At 44.7% G+C, this 18,733-nt stretch overlaps 1 long non-coding RNA gene across 9 annotated transcripts; it reads left to right on the top strand.

The window, feature by feature from the left end:
- The first annotated feature begins 3,899 nt into the window (after positions 1-3,899).
- LOC308060330 lies at positions 3,900-18,121 on the top strand. 9 transcript variants are annotated; one of them, XR_013926669.1, is made up of 3 exons: positions 3,900-6,782; positions 8,878-16,146; positions 17,158-18,121. It is a non-coding gene; the product is annotated as an uncharacterized lncRNA (long non-coding RNA). The 9 variants fall into 9 exon arrangements; XR_013926670.1 differs by having other exon boundaries at positions 3,900-8,611; XR_013926671.1 differs by having other exon boundaries at positions 3,900-9,009; positions 10,768-16,146.
- The last annotated feature ends 612 nt before the right edge of the window (positions 18,122-18,733 follow it).

Raw genomic sequence — 18,733 nt, 5'->3', positions numbered from 1 at the left:
GGATGGAGTTAATTTTCTTCTTGGTGGGTAGTCAAGTGCTGTGTTTTGGCTGTGATGTGAGAACAATGCTGCTAACCACACTGATTGTTTTTAGTTATTATTGCTGGGTGATGTTTATACTAAGTCAAGGACTTGTGGGTTCCTTGGGCCCTGCCAACCAGAGGGCTGGGGGGGGCACAGGACACTGGGAGGGGACACAGCCAGGACAGCTGCCCTGAAGCAGCCAAAGAGGTATTCCATGCCATGGGACGTCATGCTCGGTATAGAAACTTGGAGGGTTAGCTGGGGGGATATCGTTGGTCGGGGACTGGCTGGGCATCGGTCAGCAGGTGGTGAGCAGTTGTACTGTGCGTGGCTTGGTCTTGGTGGTTTGTTTTTTTCCTTTTCCCTTCCTTTGGATTTTACCCGTTTCTGCCCACCTCTCCGTCCTAATTGTTCTTACTGTTACCACTGTTGTCCTTATCTCTTTATTCTGTTTAAATTATTAAATTGTTCTTACCTCAACCCTCGAGGTTTGCATGCCTTTCTGATTCTCCTCCCCACCTCTCCGGGTGGTGGGTGGGTGGGGGTGAGCGAGCGGCTGGGTGGTGTTTGGTTGCCAGCCGTGGTTAAACCACGACAGTCTATTTTTTGGAGCCCAACGTGGGGCATCGAAGGGTTGAGATAACGACAGGTCTAATCGGACTGTGTTAGATTAAATTGTTTGCAGTATGCATTGTATTAAATTAATAGTAATTGGCTACAATGCTGGCTTATCTGTTTTTGAGTTTGCTGCCCAATCGCTGAATCCTGGTAGGCTGACAGATGGGACAAGCTGCTTAGAGGAATGAGCCTCTCTCCAGGGAAGGCTCCATGACAGTATTTCCCTTGTTTGCTTATAGGACAGTTGCATGGAATAGGGTTTTAGGCTTTAAAAAGGTTAGGATACAGCCCATCCCCTACTTCCCTCTACTTCCCTGATCCAGTTATCCTCTTAAAGGAATTGGAATGGTGTGCCACTGCTGGCTCTTGGGGGAAAAAAAAATAATTTGTGACTGTTTTCTAGTGCTGCATTACTTTTTAGGTGCTTGTACATTTGTTTTGGTGTCCCATTCCCCTACCCTGTGGTTCATCCTAGTATCTTCTCATATTGAGTTGAGGCCGACCAAGGTGTCCCTCACCGCTGCTCCTTTCACTATAGGAGCAGGCAGATAGGGCAAGTAAGAAGCAGCGGTAAAAGTGCCGAGCAGAGGATTTGGTTCTCCCTTTCCCAGCCATCCCTTTGATTTGCTTTGTGACTTATTCCATGGTCCTTTATTACCTCTTCTTTAAGAAAAGATAGGTATTAACCACACTGCCGTAACGTGAGTTTTAATTAACCCACAGCTGAACAAAGCAGACCAGACCCCGCACAGATAGTTCTGTCATTCATTGGCATGCTTCACTGGCATGCTTTAGGCGGGTAAAATAGGAGATTTACCCAGAGACCTTCCTTCCCTAGTTGTTCAGCCTCTGGCACCACCACCTATCCATCGCCCGCCTCAGTCCTACCTTTCTTTTCAGGGTTGTGCAGATTATCAAGGCATATAGGTTGTGTGAGGTCTTGATTTTCGAGCCTTGCTTCTTTGGAGGAGATGCCCTTGTCTGCACAAGGGGTGAGGCATGTGTCACTGTAGATGTCCACCAAGAGCTGGACACCTGGCCATCCTGACATGAGGTGTCTTGAAATAGATCTGTATCAGTCATGCCAGTCTATACATGTGCAAGGTATTAGGAAGAGCTATAAGAAAGCAAATGCAGCGTAGTCGTGTATTCTGCACATACACACCACACACCGTGGTGTTCTAAAGCAGCCTTCTGCTTTCAGCCTCCCAGGCAACGTTACTTTACAGGACTGTGCCTTTTTGTGATGGTTCCCAGGCTCCTTCAGTCTCTTACTGAGCCCTTCTTTTATGGATGGATGTTTTTTCTATCGTAGGTGATGATCAGGGCTTGTATGTAAATCTGGAGTTTGACAGGTAATCTCAGTGGAGCAACAGTAGTGGGTAACAGGTAAACTGAAGCCAGGAAAAGGCAAGAGCACGCCGGCAGTTTCAGGCAGTGAGGCTGTAAAGAGGCTGTGTAAGGACACTGGTGGTGACTAATATGTTGTCCTCTCCAGATGCAGACTTGTGGGGTTTGCAGCAAAACAAAATAGCACGTCAGCACAGGATACAGATGCATTTCCACAAGTCATGACGAAATGAGCTGGTTTGCCTTTACAATTCATTTATCAAATCACTTCCTGTTCCCATTTTGAGGCTAGAGGCTAATGATTGATAAGTATCACTTCAGGAACACTACATGGTGCTCAGCTCAAATGATGTTCAGTTAAAAAGCAAAACAAACAAACAAACCCCACCCCCACAAAACCTGAAGAGGTGTGTGTTTTGGCTTGAAGAGTATTAAGCAACCTGGGAGGGCAGCTGAAAACACTTTGCGTATGCCAAAGCAAACCAGAATTTTTGTTGCCAGTTTGGATTTGGGGAGTATACAGAGATGTTCATACAACGAATCAGTCCTCAGTTCAGAACTTAGATGCTCATTTGCCTGGGGGGGTGACCCTCCTATACTTTTTTTTATTTAATCAGTGAAAACTGCTAGCTGGGAATTGATTTGGGGGTCGGATCCAGAAACACCTTTCTCTGAAAGGCAGCAGTAACAGCAGTTCAGTAGAAAGGATAAACAGCTTACAGGTGTCTCCTGACACTGAGTATTGGTCTAGGGCCCAGATTACTAGAAATGCTGTCCTTCCAGGCTTTAGTAATAATCTAAACGTTTCTATAGGTATTCTATTAATTAGGATACGAGGGGTGTTTATTGACCATTGAGAAATAATTCCAATGTTTGTCAGTCTTGCTGTGTTGTTGGCCGCTTCAGCTTGCTGGAATTTGCCACTTTTAGTTTGAGGGCAGAACTCTGTGGTTCTTGTGCCTATTCCAAGAATTCACGAGGGAGAATAAAAGGCTGTGTGTTGTTCTGGGGTGGTTTTTTTTTTTTTGTTTGGTTTGGTGGGCTTTTTTGGTTGTGATTTTTTGTTTTGTTTTTTAAAACAACAACCGCCTCAGACACACTGTCATGTCTTAGTCACCTCCTCGTTTGCTAGTTCTGTGCAAACGTGCTGCATTAAAATGACAGTCTCTCTCGGTCTGCCCTTACGGAGCCAAGGCAGTTACGGCTGTGATTCCAAAGAGAGGCTATGTCCTTTATTTCATTTGTTTCCTATTAGCTGTAACAGAGTCACTGGACAGCACTGAAGGATGCTTTACTCAATGTTCTGTCCTGTTTTTATTTACCCGATTGCCTTAACGGCACAGAAACCATTAGGAACAGCCTTCAGCAATAAGTATTTAGACCCTGTTCAGAGCTTTGAGCACAGCCATGTGAGTTATCTGCTCTGTTTCTCTGTGCTGCTTCAGATTTAAGTTTTTAGAGTAAATGTGGAGTGTGATCAAGTACATTTCGGAGCAATTTGCAGGCACTGCTTTTGGAGCCCGTGACAAACTGCCAATGTGAAATAACGCCTCCTGCGCCGCTCATCTGCACGGGAAGCTGTGGGAGCAGCACTAAGCGAGGGCTTGAGGCTTCTACTTCTCGCCTACAGGTAACAAGCCTGGCCCCGACCAGGGACTGGGGCTCAGTGGAGGAGTTTTCCCTGCCTGCCGCGTCCAGTTCCCTCCCGTAGCCTCTGGGGAGGGACGGTTTCTGCAGCTCCCTCTGTGCTGATGCTGCAGGCAGCAGCTGAACCAGCCGCGGGCTGGAGCCTATGAAGAGGGTCGGAGAAGCGTACCAAGTTTTCCGATGTCCCATCCTAAGCTAGGTGCTCCCTTGTTTTCAGACCAAGGGCTCTGGGGATCTGTGCTGAACTCTTTCCAGTTTATTGAGCCTCCTGTGACCAGATGTGGTGATGACCCCGCTTTATTGAGAGGAAGGATGTCTGATGTTAACTCCTCATGTCCAGTGGAAGCCTGTGGGAGTTAACATGGGCATAGAGAGTTCTTTAATCCAGTGCTTGGTGGCACCAACTGCTTTAATTTTGACTTCAATGAGACAGGCACTTGGAATGCAAACTGCAGAGATGTTCCACTTACAAGCAAAGCATTTGGCGTTTTCACTTTTTAAAAAAACTGAACAGGCAGTATAAATAAAGGAAGCAAGCTGAACTGTAAAAAAAAGAAAATAAAATAAAAATCAGTGAAGCTATCAAGGAACTGTGTGTACCCTCTAGAACAGGGGTCCTGAAACTTTTTTAAACAGGGGGCTGGCGTGCAGATGAAGTGGCAGGCAGATTCTGCGGCTGCTTGGTTCCCCCCCCAACCCCTGGCGGGGCGGGGGGGTGTGTGTCTGTAAATACCGGGGGCCGGACTGAGGACCCTGGGGGGCTGTATCTGGCCTGCGGGCCGTAGTTTGAGGACTCCTGCTGTAGAAATTCCGTTAGCTAACATACCAATGGGTGAGATTTGTGCATTTTTCTTGGTGGAAAAATATTTCTGCCCTGTGAGCCTTGAGGATGGCTCTGATAGCAGGGAGAGGCAGTTTCTATCACTGTGCAGAAGGGTGAAGCTTCTGCTTTCCTGGCTGGGTTTGGTGGTGCTGTCAATGGTGATTGTGTGGCTCTACCAAGATCAGTCATTTGAAATGTTGCCACTTGTTATGTATAATTGGTGGCTCTGGTCTGGTGGGAAGCTAGATCTGCCCTTCATGCTGTGTGACAGGCCATCAAGACCATGTGTCAGGCTGGTTATGCCTTTACTGGTGGCTATAGACAAATAGAAGATCAGAGGGCAAGTGCTGCTCCTCACATTCACTCTTTCCACCTTTTTGCAGGCTCCATGAGAGAGCACCTAGATGTGTTTGAAGCGTCTGGGAATGAAGCAGACATGGCTTTGCCACCTCCATCAGGATCTCGGAAGGGGAAAATAGCAAGAGAAGCTACCAAAGCCCCAGCAGAATTGGGACAGGGGAGATGGGAGCCCTCAGTAGGGTTGGACATTTGGGAATTGTGTGCCAGACAAGTACAGAATAAATGCTACATGTGAAGCAAAGACGCCGTAAGGTGAGGAGTGTGTGAAGGGCGTGTTTGTATGAGAAAGAGCAGTCTGAAGGCACAAAAGGAAAATTGGTTGAACACAGGGATAAAATAAATGAAAACATAAAGCAAAAGCAAGAAAACAAAAGTAGTAGGTAATGTTTATTTGGAGGGGAGTGTGTGTGTGTGTGTGTAAATCCCAAGCCTTAGGAATAGCCTGACATTTCTAAAAAAACCACCCCCAAAAAGGGCAGGCGGGGGGGAGAAAAAAAAGAGACTGGTCTAGGAGAAACATGTAAGAACAGGGAAAGAACCTGGAAAGGGCATGAGGTTTAACGAAACTTTGAGTTGCCACTAGCAGCAGGGATGTCCACTGTTAGCCTGTATAAATGTGTGATCTAGTAGTGACACGGCCGCTCCTCTTTCTCCTCTCGGTCCCTGTGCTCCCCTAATACATCTGCCTAGTCTGGGCTCTGGTCCTACCCCATTGCCAGGGTGTTTGCGCTGTGGCCAGGCTGAAGGGTCCTTGGTTTCTATTGTGCTTGTGGCGGTTCGCTGCAGTACAAATAATGGATATAAGCTAATTATTAATGTAAGCTATGTTGTTGTAGGGAGGCTGAGTGGAAGAGGAAATTCACTTATAAAGGTTTTCAAAGGAAGGATTTACCAAAGAGCTTTCTCTGTTGATGTGTTCTGTACCTTGGAAATGGAGACTGACTGTTAAAGAAAACCTCGAGTAAAACAAGAATAAAAGAAAAACAACTAAGAGGTTACTGTGCCATGTGCACACTACTGCCAAACAAAGAACTTCAGACTTGATGACAGAGCTGTATATAAGCTTGCATGATGAAATCTGAAGCTGGATAAACACAGCTTGGTTTTCATTTATAGTTTAGGGCCCGTAATCTGTCCAGCATCATAAAGATCTTAAAGCTGAGCCAAGTTTTACGAGACCTTGGGTGAGTTATAGTTTCTGATGGAAACCATGCAAAAAAAGATGGGCTTTCATGCCAAAGCAGACAAAAGTTAGGGTTCTGACTGTGTTATGCTTCAAGTTTCAGAATTAAAGTCTAAGCTCAAAGTAAAATAAAACTGGGGCACTTCTGGCCAACAGACGAAAAAGTTAACTGTAGCTGCTGCCTGCTTGCTGCTTTGTTTTGTTTTTTTTTTTTCTTTTTTTGTTTTTGTTGTTGTTGTTGTTGTGACAATCTGTAGTCTGCCTTTGTGGGGTTTTTTTTGTACTTCCCACGTTGTCAGAAATGAAAATGGAATACAGATTCGGTTCTGCCTTTTATTTTCTTGTTGACAAACATCTGGAGACTCAGCTTCTATAATAACGAAGCCTTAGCAAGTAGGTCTTGCTCCACAGTGTCTCTTGGGAGTGGTTATGTTACTACTGGCTCTGCTCTAGAGGAGGAAGACAGCTCAACTTGTGTTTTCCCGTTGCAGATGTTGTCCTGGAGAAGGCCATGCATAAGTGCATTCTGAAGCCGTTGAGGAGCCATATTGAAGCGATGTTGAAAGAGTTCCAGATGGTTCTTGGAAACAACCGAAGGAAAACCTTCAGGTGGTGCAGCAGAGGAATCCTCAGGAACTGGGCGTGTTTGTTCCAACACCATATTACGTGGATGTTGAAAGTTTGTGACCCCGCAGAAAATTTATTCGCCTGAAAAGAAAGCCATACTGCTGCTGAGAGTTTGCAAATTGATTTATACTGTTATGGAGAATAACTCGGGTATGGTGCTTCTTGTGGTTCAAGGTCATTGTTTTTCTAAACCTGGGGTTGTGTTTTGGTGGAGGAAATGAGACCACCTGATTCTGCAGCTTTGTCTCGTTCTCCTGGAGCTCTTGTAGCATCTCCTTGCCCTTTTGAGAGGGATTCTTCCTCTCTGCTTCCTTCCTGATCTCTCTGCATCTGGCAGCACATCTTACACATTCAGTGTGAAGCAGAGTTGTGAAGCAGCTTAAGCCCCCCCCCCCAACCACCAGCTTTGCTTGAGTGTAGGCATTTGAATTTGGCTGTCAGAAAGGCTGTCCTGTACGCCTAGAATTTGACACTGGTTCTAAATTAGTATTTTGCTGGAAATCGTAATAAAGGATACACCCAGTATCTAGCTGTAGTAATTCAGCAGTGTGTATGCAATATGACAATTACAAGGGCTCTGTGTCAATGGCTGGGGGAAAGCAGCCCCTGATCCAGTGTTTTGGGTTTGCTGTGCCTCTGAATGTTCTCGTTGGACAATTTCTTTGTGTTTTCGCAAGAGAAATAACATCTCTTTCTACACTGTAGCAGGAGTCCCAAAGTGACCTTGAAACCTAGATGGTGAAATGGAACCACAGACCAGTTAAGACCCGCTTGATTAGTCAGTGGCACAGTTAAAACGCTGTGCTGGACAGCATGAATTCATAGGTGCAGCTCTGTTGCCTGATGTCTTATCATACACTGCTGTGGTAGGTCACGAGCTAAGGTGAAGGAATGCTGGTGGTAGCGGAAGATTTTTTTTCTCTAAGAAAGTATAAGCTGCTGCAGGCGGTTGGCAGTTTTCTTTCGAGCGCTGAATCTGCAGCTGGGCTCTGTGCCAATCAGGATGCTTGCTTTCTTTTGAGATTTGAGGTGAATGGTGAAAGTTTGAGGCTGTAAAAGACCCCCAAGCACTTTGGCAAGATTTGGGCAGGAGCTTAGACCTGGTTTATTTCTGTGCAAAATCCTGCATTTTAAAATGGATATAGGAATCTTTGCCCAAAGTGATGTAAACTTTGGTTTTTTCTCCATACTGTATTATCACATTGAGTAAGGTATTCCCAACATGCAAAAGAAAAGTACTGAGAGGCTTCTGGTGAACCATTGTACTGAGGGGCTTGGGCTAAGATGCAGCAAATTGGGTTGTCTTGCTTTGTCGTGTAAAGTTTTAAAACGTGGCCTCAGGCCAGCACCTGTTTCCAGTACCTGCTTTGTCCTGTAATCTCAGCCAGATAACAGTGTAATACCTGGAGGTATGTCTTAGCTGGTCTGACTTTCAGTATCAGCCCTTCAGTCCTCTGGAGTTTCGCCACAGTTTAAATTGGCTCCCGATCTTGATGTTTCAAGTGACCATCACACCGCTTCTGCAATGAGGACAGTTTGGCCAGCCCCAGAGATCTAGCCACATAGCGTTTTCTAAAGAGAAAGTTTAAATGCGATAAAAGTAAGAGGAACACATACAGACGTAGGTACAGCAGAGCCTCTGTGTGTTGCGTGCTGTCGTTACCGATGATGCTTCACCAGCTAGTTGGGAGTTACGTGAGGCTTTGCTCACTGGTGTTTTTAACCATGCTCCGTGAAGGAAATGTGCAGAGTTTTCATGTAAAATCTAATAGGCTTTTATATGCAGGCTTCTCTGCTGGGTTTCGGACTCAGGAACTGGTACTTGTGGCTAGATCCTTCCAGAAAGGGGACGTCATCCGTGCATGTATAAAGAAAATGCCCATTGATTTTCTCTTAGCCACTGACAGAAGTGCAGGTGGAGGTCAGGCCAGACTGGCATGGCTACCTCTTGTGAGTTCACCAGTTGAGCTGACGCCAAGGTGAGCCCAGTCTTTAAATTCCCTTGCGTGCTTCAAGGTCTGCGTCATCCAATTTGTGCTCGTTAGAAGTACAGGATGAAGCTGGACGCTGCCCACCAAGTGTCAGATGCTGTTCTCTTTGCTGCACATCTGTAACGAGAGGCTCTTAAGTAATACAAACGTACTGGTCAGTAAAGGCAGCAAAATAACGCTTTTCTTTCAAACACCGAAACTGGTTAAAGGGTGTGATTTGTCTATCACACTTGCCTGTGTTCTCTTTGACCCAGGGAGGCTGTATGGAGCTGATGACTTCTTGCCTGTGTTGACATATGTGCTGGCCCAGGGTGATACGCTGGAGCTGGATACTGAAACTGAATACATGGTGGAATTGCTGGATCCATCTTTGCTGCATGGAGAAGGTAATCAACTTATTTCTATTAGAACTGTGTGAAGGGATGGGGAAGGGGGATTCTTCCTCACCTCGTTTGAGTAGAAACCCTTTTGACGGAGTTATGTAGTCGGTGATGTCGGTAGTGTAACAAGAGAACCCCTTAATTATTTCCACCTTAGAATAAGAGAAGGCTGGTTAGCTTGCAGAGTCACAGCCCCAAGTGACCTGGGAATCTACCGACGTATATACTGCCGTAGGAGGGAGTATGTTGTTTTCCGCCAAGAAGGAGGAGGCGTCCTGACTTAGCAAGCAAACATAGGCTGTGCAGGTGCCAGCTGTGGTTATCCTTCTGTGCCTGAAAATGTCCCGAGAGTATGTATGGGTCTGCAGCGTTCAATTGAGTTGTGAGACCTGGAGTGGGACCCGGGTTAGGTGCTTTGTAAAAACTTCTGGGGGAATTCTCTGCCCCTCTGGGGAAAGTGCTTTTGAGAATGTTGCCCCCCTTAATGATCCTGGTTTATGCCCGATACTTGCTTCTCACAGAGTATTTTTATGAGGCCTAGGAATATGTTTCTTAAGGCACTCTTGAACAATGGCTGAAGTCCGCTCGAGGCAAGGAAATCTCCCTCCTTTGTTTTCACGGTGGTGGTTTTAACAAAGAGGTATTCTGCCAGCCCTTGGTAGGCCCCAGAATCTATCAGTTTATGAGGAAGTTTCAAAGGTTCTTGTGACCAAGCTCAGCTGTGAGTTTTAAGTATAGGTGTATATGTCCCATTTCTGCCATCTCTTGGATTGCTGAAATTGCTGTATCCTTTTACATGCCGATACGCATGACAGAATTGTGTCAGGTTTCCTCCGGTTCAGTACTAGTCTGTTCCCTGCTTTGTGTGCAGAGTGCATCGTTCGGGAATCCTAGGACAGAAAATACTTGAGATGTGAAGCTGGAGATCATTAACACGCTTGAAAGGCAGAAATATTTACTGGGCTGTTAAGTCATGTCGTTTTTAATGTAGCAAAAGTCATTCATCTATTGGCTGGCCCTGTCTGTGGCACTAGTTAAACTGTACGGTGCAGGAAAAATTGTTTAGTGCTTTGGGGTTGTGCGGTTCAAATGTAAATGTATTGTCCAGTTTGTCTGGTGGGTCTTGCGTGTCTTCCACGTATTGAACTCGTCACAGAGCTGAAAGCGAGAGGATGCTGTCGGTAATACAGAAAGCACTACTGTGAGCATAGACTGCATCTCTGAATGACTCCACAAATAGACCGTGCTGCCTCTTAATTGAACATTCCCACTCAAATAGTTTACTTAAAGAGCAAGAGAAATAAACGATAGCCTGTCTTTTGTTTCTCCTGGTTGCTGAGGACTGTTGCCCCCTGTTGAGAGTCCTTTTCCTTTGTGACCTGCAGCTCCTTTTGTACATTGGCAACTCTGTTGTGGCTGTACTTTGTTCTCCACTCATGTAATAAAGGTGAAGTCTGGAGAGCTGTACACGCTGCCTCCCAAACTAGTTGGACGTAGTGTTGGACATAGGTGAACAAACACAGCCTGCCTTTTAAAAACAAAAGCAAAACCTTTGGGATGCTTCCAGGTACAAATCACACGCTGGGTCATTGCTTTGTTGCCGCTAAGGGAGTCACTTTTAAGTTCCTGAACAGTGGTAGATGGTCTTTTATGTCGTTTAAACAGCTGTGTTTGATACCCGCTTGAAGCTCAGGAAGAAAACAAATCGCTGCTTGGAAACTGTTTAGAAGAAAACTCATGTTCCACCTTTGTAAAAACACTCAGGAGTAAAGGAGTGACACTGGTCATTTAAATAACCGGCCACCCCCAGCGCTAGCGGACCCAGAGGTAGATACTATTGCACCCCTTGGTAATATGGAGCCCAGGCAACCACTGCATGGCTCTTAGCAGCTGAGAACACACTGTCCAGTATTTTGCAGGCCAGTAAGCTGTTTTTCTTTACGTATAAATATTTTGGCCATAGAATGCAGTGACTTTCCTGTATGTGTGCGTCTATTTATTAAAAAAAACTCAGAAACCATTTGTACTTTTGACTGTGACCAGTTGGAACTGGCGTGGTGTTTGTGACCACTCTGAATTGTTCTTCCCCTGCTGTCCTTCACAGGAGGCTGTAGGTGCTTATGGAGCACTTTTGCTGATCAAGAACTTCCAGGAAGACCAGGCTGCCCAGCTGCTGAGTTCAGAAGCTAGAGATACTCTCCGGCAATGGCACAAGAGGAGGACAACTAACAGAACAATGCCTTCAGTTGATGATTTTCAGGTAGAGCTTCAGGCTGAAGAGAAACCCCCCCCAGGGGATGGTTGTTTTGTTGGAAATCTCCATTTGAGAAGTATGATTCATAATGATTTCCTTGGGGCCACGAGTGGTGTGAAGCAGTGCTGAGAAGATGGCTGGTAAATTTGCCTCTGTTTCAAAGTCTTTCCACTTCATAACAGAGTGTGGTTATGATGGTATAAAGGAAACACTAAATAATGGAGCTTTCCCACTGTCCTTTGTATTTAAGTCGTGCGGAGCGAGGACAGACCAAATTGTATTTTAGATTCAGCTGCTTTGTACGCTTTGCTGTTAAAAAGAACAAACCCAGATTTCCAGTGGTATAAATCAGCACAACTCCCCAGTAGCGATTGGTGGCTTACCGTGGGTAATAGAGAGGAGACTTGGCAGAAAAGCTTGTCTACAATTCGAAAGTTTAAGCAAGGAGTAGAGTTCTATACTGTGGATGTCTTCATGTTTGTGGTTTGTTTTGTGGGTTTTTTTCTCCCCCCTCCCATTTCTTACTGCTCTTTCAGAGTAGGGCAGTAACTCCAACTGAAGAATAACAAAACAGTTGGGATTACTTTATCTTTTAAAACCAAGTCTGCATGCCTTTCATATAGGAAAAGATTGTTACATAGACAGGCCTGTTGTTGTCTGTCCAGATGCATCAGTTTGCGAACTGAAGCAAGGAGGATGTTGGAATCGAGAAGAAAGGATTTACTCCTTTGTGTCCTGTTGTTTACAGTTCATACCACAGTGCAAAGTTGCTCGAGAGGCTAACGACAACCGTCAATAAGTTATGATGTAGCTAAGAGCTTGATAAATGAAGGTACGGGGTCATCAGGAGGTAATTAAACCTTTCAGTTGCGGCTCCTTCTGCTTTATCAGTGTCCATGCAAACAACCACGGCACATCACTGAACAGGAAGGAGCTGGGAAAAGCAGCAGTCTCCCACAATTTGCCTCTCTTAGGAAGAGGAGAGCTGACGAACAGAAATTCGAAACTGTGGCCAGTGCACAAAGCTAGTCCATCTTACTGGGATCCATTTTGTATTCTGCTTACCTGTAGTTAGGTGTCACATTCAAGTAGCTTGAGTCTTTGTTCTTTCTAGCAAAATATTACACTTAATAGGAAAATTAATCACCTTTGTATTTCTGCTGGATGACTAGATGACAGAAGATTTTTTCAGCAGGATCTTGTATTCAGTTTCACCTTCTCTTCCTCAGCAACTGAACTTCAGCCAAGCTACCTGTACAGCTGGACGCTGTGCTGGATGCTGGAAGATGCAGGGGAGCACGGGAAGAGCTGGCACCAGGTGTGTCCAGGGCTGCTCCTTTGTTGACTCTTTGAAAGAGAGCCTCAAATCAGTAAGGTCGCTCCGCTTCCAGGCTATGCTTGGCACAAATTCAAGCACTTTGCTGCCTGCCCAGAATGCCAGTTTTCCATCTCCTTTCTCCACATCTGCAGTCCTGAAACGAAGCACCTTCCCTACAAGGAATGTGCAACACAGCTTCAGCTCAACTCATCTTTCCCACATTGAACCAGGATGTGGTTGCTACATGTCTGTGGTGCTGTCTCACAGCTTTACCACCAGCTTTTGGGTCCTGGAAAGGCCTTCATCCTCCCTCCCTCCGAAGGATGGAAAAGCAAAAAATCCGGTATTTTGATGGTGATGAAATACAACTTGCTGATACTGCATAAAGAATTTTGATACTTACTATATGAGTTACAGGCATTTGCACAAACTTCAGCCTCTCCTTGAAGCAATCCTGTCCATCTAGAAGCATTGAAAAACAGGTCTTCTGTGCGTTAACTATGTTAGAAATTGAAACTGTAGTGTGCTTTGCCTTATTTAGAGCTGATTTGATTTTATGTATTTATTTTATTTATCTTCACACCGGCTAACAAAAATGGATTAGTTCTGCTCAGTCCTAATGGTTTAAAGGCTGTTGCAAAGTTCCAGTGTTTCAGTCTGCAAGCTATCAAAAGTTTATTAAAAACCCAGAGTGCTCTTTGGAACTGAAGTCATATGAGCATTCTTCTCAGTCTTAGCTTTTAACAGCTTGTTCTTAGGAAATGTACATTTTTGCCATTGTGATTTAGCATGCTTAATTTATTCAGTGTACAAACATAAGTACCAGCTCAGTAAATAAACAGGTCTTTCTTACTGTCATTTTTTCCATCTCCTTTCATTTTACTGCTTTTAGTTTCTAATTGCAGTTAGTTTCTTTGCAAAAAAGCACGTGATGGCAGGCTGCTTTGCTCATGTGTCCAAAAGTGTTTTGTGGTTGGGTGTTTTTTTTTCCAGTTGCTTGTTATTTTACTTTTTAAATACTTTTTGAAAGGTAGAACTGCGTTTCCTTGTAGGGCTTGTTTAGAATTCATCTATGTTATCAGTTGTGCACATGTGTGAATTTCAGCAGAGAAAAAAGATCCAGCTTTTGCCTCATGATCATACGGATTTACTTTAATGTTGCAGAGTAAATTTTCTTTCTGCCTCCCTGTGAGATGAAATTTGGTTACATCAGGCTCAGACACCAAGTTGCCATCGGTTAACGTGATGAAAATGTCCTGCATGAAAATGGATTGCCTTTTGCATGCTGCAGCATAAAGAGTGTGAATGGTTTATCGTGCAGCAACCTGTGGATCAACACCCTTGTGTGTTGCTGGCAGAGGGTTGGGTTTTTTCTTTTTCCTTCTGATGAACATATTGTCTGAAGCTTCTCTTCAATAGTATTGACCCAGCAGTTGCAGCATCTTCTCTTGGGTGTGCTGCCTCTGACGTTTATTTTGCTTCACAGCATTTCGTTTCCTAGTAAGGCCAAACACCACGTCCCGTTAAAACCACTGACGTTTTCAATGGGGCTTTAAGACTGCTATCTGTTTGTTCGTAATTGCAGGGTTAGAATGTGAGCCAAGGAAAGGAGGATGTCAGCTTAGGAATTTCTGTTATGCCTGCCACAGTCTTACCACCAACATCAATTCACAAGGTGGCTGTAATGTACAGTAATCACTGGTGCGTGTTTCACAACTAGAACATAGAGAGGCTTGCTGTTTGTTGCTGAGCTTCCTGTTTTCAGAGGATGAGGTTTGGAGGTTTTGTTTCTGATGTCTGTTTTCTCATTCTACAGAACTACCTTTGTGTTGCATTCCAGGAAGTTAACGGTGCATGTACAGGGAAGACCTTACTAGTAAGACCCTATATCACTACCGCAGATGTATGTCAGCTTTGTGCTGAAAAGTTTATGGAGTGGACAATCCAGAAGAATACAGCCTGTTTCTTTTGGTTGATGACACCCGGCAGCAACTGACAGAAGGTACCTACCCTCAGAAGATTAAGACAGTTGCACAGCCGCCCGCAACCCAAGGTCTTTCGCTTTGTCTACAAGCGCATTAACAGTGATCCGTATGGTGCCATTTTTCAAAACAATGATGAGTCAGCTTCTGAAAACCAGCAACTCCTTTAATTTCTGTTCCTTGTTAACTCTTGAAAACATCTTTGCTGGCTGCCTGCCTTAGGAGCTAAAACAAGTCTTAAACCATAAATACCTAGTTAAACATGCGCATTGCGTACAAAACCCCGTGTAAACCGTGCGTATGGCCAGTTATACAGAGCGTTCCACCAGCGTGTTTGAGCCAACAGCCCATGGGGCTGAATTTCTTGTACCACAGACTCTTTTGAAGCGTATTATACCGTGGCCCTTTGCAGGTCTCTTGCTGTAGCATGCAAAAGTGTATTTTCTTGCACTCACCCTATAGCCGAATGTCATTTTGATTCAAGTATATGTATGCTAAGACAAGTGTTTCAGTAAACCGGCTGGTATGAGCTCGGTTTCACCAGCATGAGTTTGACAAGACTGTCCGATGCAGCGGATCAGTTAACTCCGCATTACTTGGATGATTGCATCCTTTCCTAATTTTTTTAATTACAGAGATTCGCCATGTTTTTACGTGTGTGTGTGTGTGTGTGTATGTATTTGTTCCTTCCAGTTCTTTTTATTCCCCTTCTTTTGGGGGGTTTGGGAAGGTGGGCACAGAATGGAAGTCTTTGTGGGGACCCAGGAAATGAAGTGTTTAACGGTAAAGCTTAAAGCATTTGCTGTACGGAAGGTTTCTCTGTACCCACCGCATCAGCTGCTTATTTAGCAGTGCCTGATGTTTATAAGAGTGCCCTGTGGAAGTCTGCATATTCATTAATGAGCTAGCAGTAGCTTGGCTCTGTGTAGAAAGGAGAGGAACTATGAAGAACATATACCCATCCCTGCTTTTATTTTTTATTTTTCCTTAAACGTCCAGTGTTTCCAGGGCCTTTGCTTTCTCTTGCCACATTGGCAAAGCTTCCCAAGCTTTATTGCCCCATAGTCACGAAAGGTCTTCAGTAATTGCTGGGATGGTGAGTGAGTTTTGGGCTTCTAGCCCTCCATTCCTTCGGTCGTGAATTCCACTCAGTTAAAGACTCAAGAGAATTGCTTAAAACTTGCATTTGGCAGTCACGCCTCAAACAATGAATTTGTGGAGATCCATTTATTTATTTAGACTAACAAAGAAAAAACTGTAATACTGCATCAAAATGAAACTTAGTGGCTGCTGAATCACTGAGTAATAGCGTAGAATGGCTGCTTAAGCCTTTACCACAATCATTGCAATGTTTGTTTGTAGACTGCTTGGTTTTTTGTAAAGTCGTGTGGCTGCGTGTGGTGCATTATTCCCAAGGTGCTCCTTACTGCTCTGATGCTCTGTACGTTCGCAGTACCGGGTAAGGCGGAAGGCTCTGTGGCTGGGGAAGAGTGGCTTGGACGTGTTACTACGCTCTCTGTTGCACCAGAATTTCAACGGCTGGGTTTGGCTGCTAAATTGATGGAACTACTGGGAGAAATTTCAGAAAAGTGAGTACCATGCTTATCTTTAATCTTCTAAAAGTAACCTCTCAACTGACATGGCTTAGGTATTTGACTTGCATGGAAGAGACCCAGAATCGTGCTTTAAGTAGCGTTCTGATTCGCTGAGGATTCCCTGTAATTAGAGAACAAGACTAAAAATACCATGTGGCGGTGTAAGATCTCAGGGTTTCTATGAAAGCTAACTTTCCAGAATGAGTAGGGTGTAGCCTGAATTCCAATAGAGATACTGTATCAAAAAAGGTCCTTGTCTTGACAGCGAGAGAGTTTCATGGAGGGTCAACACTTTCCCGTAGGGTCTCCAGCGTGCTTGTTCAGTGATCGTGAGCTTTTTGCAGTTCCTGCAGGCAGCCTTGGAACCAATTCTGTATGGCAGACAGTACCTTAGCTTGCTTTTTGTCATGCTTGGCTGCTTGTACTTGCTGAAAATTTAATTGAGCATCAAATGAACCCACAGGGAAATGTCCTGAACTCATGGTGGTAGGGCAACCCCATTGTAACCGGTAAAATGGGAAAATTGCACATGTTGAGGAATCTGCCTTGTGAGGAGAAGGGCTGCCTTGTGTTAGGTGACTGAACTTTGTGAGCTGTTCTGCCACTGCCCCCTGCCACACACATTGAAGGAGGCAGTCCCTAAGCCAATGCAATTGAAAATGTGGATTTTCAGTGGTTTGTTTTTTTTTTTTATGAAAGATTTCTTACGTGTATATGAGACCTGTGTGAGTGCTTAGCTTGCCCTGTTCTTTCTGTTCATAATTTTGAACCCACGGGCTGGTATAAAAGAATGCTTATGTGACAAAAATAGAATAAAATCTGAATTTATACCGGATTTGTCCCTTGGGAAAGGAGTGCACCTGTTACTGCCGTGTGAAAGGTGTTTGATTAGCATATGACATCGTCAGACCTGCTCTTGGTCGGATTACAAGTTATGGGTTATTTAGCAATACATTCACCTGCTATTCCTTACTGTGGTTTTTCTTTGGTTTTATGTTTCCAAAGAAAGGGTGGATTTTTCGTCGATCTCTTTGTGAGAGTATCAAATCGGGTTGCAGTAAATATGTATAAGCAGCTCGGCTACCGTGTGTACCGGACAGTATCGGAGCGCTACTCTGCTAGCAGTGGAGAGCCAGATGAAGATGCTTACGGTAAGTGGTTGTTGTGCCTTAAGTTGAATGGAAAGGTTCTTGTGTTGAGGGTTCCTGGGCCTGTACAAGTTCAGATAGTCGTTGATGAATGGGATTCTGTATACTGCTTTAGATAGCTTTTCCTACTGAAGAGTACATCAGTTATGAGACTTGATTGCAGGAAGTGGAATGAAGCTGCGTCAGGGGAAGTTCAGGTTGGACGTTAGGAAAATCTTATCCACTGAAAGGGCATTCAGTCAGGGCACTAAACCTGTCAAGAGCTTAGGGAGCATCTGGATGGTGCTTTCAGTCATATGGTTTAGTTTCAGGTAGTCCCGCAAGGAGCATGGAGTTGGACTTGATGATCCTTATGGGTCACTTGCAACTCAAGATATTCTAGGATTCTAGTAAATCTTCTTGAAAAATGATCTTAATGTAATAGAGAAGTCACTTAATGTGGCTTTGTGCAATGACTGTCTTTTATAATAGCATTGTTTTCTTTTGCCATAGGTACGAGGAAAGCTCTTTGCAGAGATACAGAGAAGAAATCAATTATACCTCTGCCTCATCCTGTGAGACCAGAAGACAATGAGTAACTGTAAACTGTGATTCTCAGACAACCTAGTGTCAGTTTCCTTCTCCCCAAAGCCCCCAAGAACTCTACAGATGAGAAATATTAGGCTCAATGTTTTTCCCCGTGAAATATCAAAAAGCAATATTGAGAAGCTTACCAAGGCTGCTTCTGTCGGTATTGGCTGCATATTCGTGCTCTTACCCTATTGTTCTTCCTTTCGAACCGTGACACTCTGGAGACTATTAAAATGGAATTGCTTCCTGTATGGTGGTGTCATGGTTTTCCTTCTCGGCCACAAAACAGTCCCCTCACTTTGTCACTCTCACGGAGCCCTGCTCCGAAACTGAAAACGTCTGGCCGCTGCTCCCACACAGAAGGTGCCAGGAAGGAGTTCTGTTGCTGGCTCTCGCCTTCCCTTTGCAGCCATATAACTGCTGCGACAAAACCTGGGCTCCGTTCTTTCTGAGCCACAAAACCAGAAATTGGGTACATCAAAATACACTCTCCAGAACTCAGAGGTCTCTGTTTCTCTGTGCCTTTTACTTACCTCATTCCCTAATTTAATTCTTGGATCCATCTGTCCCTTCACAGTCTGTCTGGATGTCACGGATGCTGTTACTTGGAGGCATTGACCAGGCACTTAGTTCCAACACAGGTTTCTGTCACTGTCTTCCCTGGAATTTCTTGGAGAAGAGTGCAGAGGAGTGAAGGCAGAAGGTTGATGAGCATTGATAACATGCAGCTGTGACCTTGCCTCCAAGGCAGTGGGTTGAGGGACATGGATGATGAGCAGCTGTAGCTCGTTCCCGTGAAGTAGTTATATAGCCCTGAGGAGTGTGGGAGAGAGGGTTGGATGGAGGGGTGGTGGTGGTGGGTG

Source organism: Falco punctatus (assembly GCF_963210335.1).
Source record: "Falco punctatus genome assembly, chromosome: 3".
NCBI classification, from domain to species: Eukaryota; Metazoa; Chordata; class Aves; order Falconiformes; family Falconidae; genus Falco; species Falco punctatus.
The sequence above is the reverse complement of the archived record's forward strand: the minus strand, read 5'-3'. Positions and strand labels throughout refer to the sequence as shown.